General features: G+C 34.7%; 1 protein-coding gene across 1 annotated transcript in view; it reads left to right on the forward strand.

The window, feature by feature from the left end:
* The window catches only part of TBC1D12 (TBC1 domain family member 12), a 134,686-nt gene that overhangs the window by 44,070 nt on the left and 84,627 nt on the right, over positions 1 to 5,989 (forward strand). The gene's annotated exons all lie outside the window — the stretch shown is intronic.

Genomic DNA, 5,989 nt, shown 5'->3' on the forward strand with positions numbered 1-5,989 from the left:
TTTTTTTTATGATTTTGGGTTTTGTTCTACATTTTTCTCCCACTCTATCCAGGATCTCCTATTTTGATCCCTTTCTGAGTGGTAGCTGGGCACTGTCTAGTTCTAGTCTCAGGGTCATGTAGGATGAGGTTCACATGGTCTACTAGTCCCTTAGACTAATTGTTTCCATATGTCTTTGGTTTTCTTTGTTCTTCTTTGCTCTGCATGAAGAGAGACCAGTTGTTGAATCTCAGGTGGCTGCTTGCTATCTTTATTTTTTGTTACAACTATCCTTGTAGATATGAAGTTGTATCCCATTGCACTTAATTTGCATTTCCCTAATGACTATTGATGTTGAGCATCTTCATATGCTTATTAGCTTTTTATAGCTCTTTTTTGGTGAAATGCCTATTCAAATATTTTGCCTATTTCTTAATTCGGCTGTCTTATTATTGAATTATGAGTTCTTTATATTGCCAGATATTTGTGGTGAATGTATTTTCTCCCAATATGGCTTGTTTTCTCACTTTCTTAATAATGTCTTTTAAAGTGACGGAGGTTTTAAATTTTGATGTAGTCCAACATATCACATTTTCTTTTATGGGTTATGTTTTTAGTATCATATCTAAGAATTCTTTGCTTAAACTAAGGTCACCAAACTTTTCTTCTGTGGTTATTGATTTGAGATCTTTAGTTTTTTTCCTTTCTTTTTTGTTGTAGTAAATTTGTTTATAAAACAAAACACTTTCCAGTGCAACAGTTTTCACATGTATAATTCGGTGACATTGATTATGGTCATCATGTTGGGCAATTGTTGCCACTATCCATTTGCAGGTCATTCCCCCACCATTAACAGAAAGTCAGTGCCCCCTAAGCATTGGTTCCTCATTTCTCTCTCTTGTCTCTGGTACCCACTAATAAGCTTTGGTCTTTGTACATTTGCCTGTTTCGTATAAGAGGAATCATGAGATTCTTGTTCTCTGGTGACTGACTGACTTCATTCAGCATAATTTTTTCAAGATTCATCTGTATTGTAGCATGTATCAGGACTTCATTTCTCTTTATGGCTGAACAGTGCTCTATTGTATGTATATATCACATTTTGTTTATTCATTCATCTGTTGATGGACACTTGGGTTGTTTCCATCTTTTGGTTTTTGTGAATAGTGCTGCAATGAATATTGGTGTACAGGTTTCTGTTTGTATTCCTTCTTTCAATTCTTTTGAGTGTATACCTAGGATTGAGATTGCTAAGGGAGCTCTGGTGGTGCTGTGGTTAAGGCATTCAGCTGCTAACCAGAAGATTGACAGTTCAAACCCATCAGCAGGTCCATGGGAGAAAGATGAGGCAGTCTGCTTCTGTAAGGATTTACAGCCTCGAAAACCCTATGCGGTCACTTTGAGTCTGAATTGACTTGATGGCAGTAGGTTTGTTTTTTGGTTTTGGTTTTTGGATTGCGGAGTCACTGGTATTTCTATATTAAACTTTTTGAGCGAACACCAGGCTGCTTTCCACAGTGACTCCCATTTGCATTCCTGCCACCAGTGGATGAGTGTTCTAATTATTTCACATTTTTGCCAACACTTGTTATTTTAAATTTTTTATCATTCTTTTTGGAGCGAGGTGATATCTTACTGTGATTTTGATGTGCATTTCTCTAATCACTAATTACATTGAACATCTTTTCATGTGCTTGTTGGCCATTTGTATATTCTCTTTGGTGAAATGTCCTTTGCCCATTTTTCAACTGGAGTATTTATTTTTCTGTTGTTAAGTTGTAGGGGTTACTTACCCTTATCAGATACGTGGTTCCTCAAAATTTTCTCCCTGTCTGTAGGTTGTTTTTTCACTTGGTTGATAAAGTCCTTAGATGAATAAAGTTTTAAATTTTTATGGTGCTCCATTTCTCTTTTTTTCATCTCTTTTTGCTTGTTTTGTGTGTGTGTGTGTGATGTTCTTTTCTTACATCAGCATATGAAACTGTAAATTTCTATCTAAGCATTGCTTTACCTGCATCCCATAAATTTTGTTATGGTGTGTTTTTATTTTCATTCAGTTCAAATTACTTTCTAATTTCCTTTTGATTTCTTCTTTGACAGGTGGGTTATTTAGAAGAGTATTTGTTAATTTCTGAATAGTTGTGGATTTCCAAATTTTGCTTCTGTTTTTTATTTTAAATTTATTCAGTTGTAACCAGAGCCACACTTTTTATGATTTTAGTCCTTTAAAATTTACTGAGATTTGTTTTTTGGTCTCATATATATATGTGTTCTATCCTGGAGAACGTTCCAGTTTATCTAATAGTCTTTTACTAATGAGTTTAATCCATTTAAATTTATTGTGGGACTGATACATCTATGCTTTTTCCCTGGTATCTTAGTGTTTGCTTTATATTTATTATGACTTTGTCTCCTTTCTTGCCTTTTTATTTAAAAACTTAATTTACCATTTTTTCTTCTTGTATTTATTTCCTTATCCTTAAAAACAACAGCAAAACAACAACAACAAAAAAAACCTGTCCTGTTTTCAGAGTTTTACATTTCAGTTGTTTTTTAATGGTCACTTTTTAAACTTTACCAAGAATGCTTAAAATCTAAAGTTAATATCTTAAAATACTAAACTTGAAATAATATATAAAAACCTTGGAATGCTTAACTGTAATATCCCCTCTGCCTCTACCTTTTCATACTGTTTTTGTTCAGAATTTTAGTTTTGTCTCCTTTTAATCTCATAGGTTAGACGTTTTATGTATCATTAGAGATCATGTTCATTTCTTACAGAATTCTGGCTTAGACATACCTCTGCTTCACTTTTTTCCTCATTTGTCTCTTAGGCCTTCCTTTGGGACAATGTCCTTTCTTTCTGAAGTATATTTTTGGAAAGTTCCTTCTGTGTAAATCCATTGATAGGATAGTCCCTGTTTTTGTTAAAATAATATTCTCATTTTTAAATGATAGATTTGCTTGATACCTAACTCTGGGTTGCTGGTTATTACATCTCAGCATGCTAAAGATACTCCATTGTCTGCGGTTTTCTGTTATGGCTGTTGAGGAGGCTCTGTCAATCTAATCTCATTCCTTTAAAAGCGATCTGCCATTTATCTCTGGCTGCTTTTAAATATTCTTTATATGTGTTTGTATTCTTTATCACAGTGTCTCTAAGTGTGGCTGTCCTGATAAGTGTGATTGTTTGAGTCATCAGTTCTGGAAAATTCTTAGCATTATCTCCTACTAGATTACTTCTCTAACATTCTCTGTTTTCTCCTGGTTAGATGTTTCAGTCTTTACAGTCTATTTTGAACATCTCTTATTCTCTGATTAATATCTATCAGGTGTACTTTATGCTATATTTCATCTGTACTGTCTTCCATTTTCCTAATTCTCTCTTCAGCTGTGCCTAAGCTACTATTTTACCAGCTTATTGACTTTTAGTTCAAGAATTTGAAGAATAAAAAAATTTCAAGAGTTTTTCATTTTTAAGTTTTATTTTTTGCTTTGTTTTCCGATTTGTCTAGTTATTGTTGATAGTCTTTTTTGCTCATTTTTGTTAGTTTATCTTTTTTGCTATCAATATTTTGTAAGCATTCTTTGATCTATCTGGTAGTTACCATTTTTGAAGTACTTAGGGACCTAACCTACATCTGTTTGTTGTTTTTGTGGATCTCTTGTGATTTATTTATTTATTATTATGTAATTGAGAACTCATACTATTTTTTGGAAAAACTCGAAGCTGAAATTTAGAGTACTTTTCTCCTAGAAAGCACTATCTAATAAATGTTTATGGACTAATGAAAATGTTCCCTATTTGCATTGTTCAGTATGGTAGCCAGTAGCCAAATGTGGCCACACCTGAAATATGGTTGAAGTGACTGAAGAACAGAATTTTAAATTTTATTTCATTTAAATTAAAATAGTCATATGTTGCTAGTGCTACCATATTGGAGAACACAACTCTAGAAGATTTATGTTTTCCTTTCTTTGGATTTCAGGGATGTTGACAGCCTAGAATCTTTTAGTCCCTTTCTAGTTTCTCAGCTTTAGTTTGGGATACTGGGGCTTAGTTTCCTCATTGACCACTGAGCTTGGTTTTTTAAGTATTCCTCTGCTGATGTTAGCATTTCTCTTGAGGGCAACCTGACCTTTTGCATTTGTGTGCATATCAATGCTCCAGTTACAGCTGTTTTTCCCCTGATACATTTCTGTGATCCCAAAAATGTGGTAAAAAGTAGTTTTATGTAAGATCCAGTTGTTGTATAGTGGGAATTACATTCTAGACCTAGCTGATCTTGTTATCAGAACCTGATGTCCAGTTTACATATTTTTTCATATCGTTTAACGGTGAATTGTGAATATCCAAAAAAAAGTATGTATCATATTTTCAATTGCCTCAAAGCTGGCTTGGGTATTTAATATGCTGTAAACCAAAACAAAACCAAACTCACTGCTGTCAAGTCGGATCCAACTCATAGCGACCCGTCCTGCGGTTACTGAGGCAGTATCACTGTGGAAGTAGATTGCCCAACCTTCCTTCCAAGGAGTGGTTGCTGAGTTTGAACTGCCAGCCTTCTGGTTAGCAGTCAAATGCCTTAGGCACTATGCCACCAGAGCTCCCTTTAATGCTGTAAGTCATACTTAAATATTCGGATGATTCTGATAGATTGGAATAGTGAGGTTCAAAACTCAAATGTACAATTTAAAGATGTGGATGATCCAGCATTTTATGTGGAAGAGCTGCTTTCAGGCTTAAAACCCGAACCTGTTACCTTTGAATTGATTCCAACTCATAGGAACTCCATAAGGCAGAGTAGAACTGCTTCATTGGGTTTCCAAAGCTCTATTATTTTTTTAATGCATTTTATTGAAATATAACTTATGTACAGTGAAATACACAAAGCTAAAGTGACATGGGTCAATGGTTTGTTTTTTTTTTTTTTTTTTTTTTTTTCAGTGTTCCCTCCCCTCCCCCCCCAGGTAACCAACAAAGAAAGTTCCCTTCTGTATATAAACCTTTCCTTGACTTTTTTACAATAATGAACTAATACTATATTTGTCCTTCTGTGATTGACTTATTTCACTCAGCATAATGTCCTCTAAGATCATCCATATTATGCGGTGTTTGGCAGACTCTACATTATTGTTTCGTGCTGCACAGCATTCCATTATGTGTATGTGCCATAGTTTGGTCATCCCGTCTTCTGCTGATGGGCATGTAGGTTGTTTCCATCTTTTTGCTATTGTAAATAATACTGCAGTGAACATGAGTGTGCATATATCTGTTCCTGTTCTGGCTCTCACCTCTCTAGGATATATACCTAGTAATGGGATTGCTGAGTCAATTGGTATCTCTAATTCCAACTTTCTAAGGAATTGCTATGTCGCTTTCCACAGTGTTTGTATCACTTCACAGTCCCACCAACAATGTATAAGTGTTCCAATCTCTCCGCATTCCTGCCAGCATTTGTATTTTCTGTCTCATTGGACCTTGCCATCAGTGCTGGGGTGAGACAGTATCTTGTTGTTTTGATTTGCATCTCTCTGATGGCCGATAATTGTGAGCGTCTCTTCATGTATTAGCTAGCCACCTGAATATCCTCCTTGGCAAAGTATCTATTCATGTCTTCTGTCCATTTTTCAATTGGATTATTAATCTCTTTGCTATTGAGGTGTTGGAATTTTCTATAAATCTTAGAGATAAGTCCTTTGTCAGATACGTAATTATCGGCAAATATGAATTTGTTGCTGTCATTTTTGTTATGTGTTTTTTTGTGGTGTTAATTTCTTTGTTCCATATAATTTTCTATGCTAAGCTCATGTTATCACTTCCTTCATTGCTATTGTTTTAGTATTGGCTAAATATTTATGCCAGTCCTCTTTTTTATTTTGATGTGAAGGTTTATCATTTTTTTTTGAGGTTACCCTGTGATTTATGGTTTTCTTCCCAAGTTTAGAACAGTCCGTCTATCTTGTTGTCTTGACTTCCCTACCATTGAGAAGTTCTGTAACAACAGAG

Source organism: Orycteropus afer, unplaced genomic scaffold (assembly GCF_000298275.1).
Source record: "Orycteropus afer afer isolate SDZICR_OR568_19922 unplaced genomic scaffold, OryAfe1.0 scaffold00293, whole genome shotgun sequence".
Classification (NCBI taxonomy): domain Eukaryota; kingdom Metazoa; phylum Chordata; class Mammalia; order Tubulidentata; family Orycteropodidae; genus Orycteropus; species Orycteropus afer.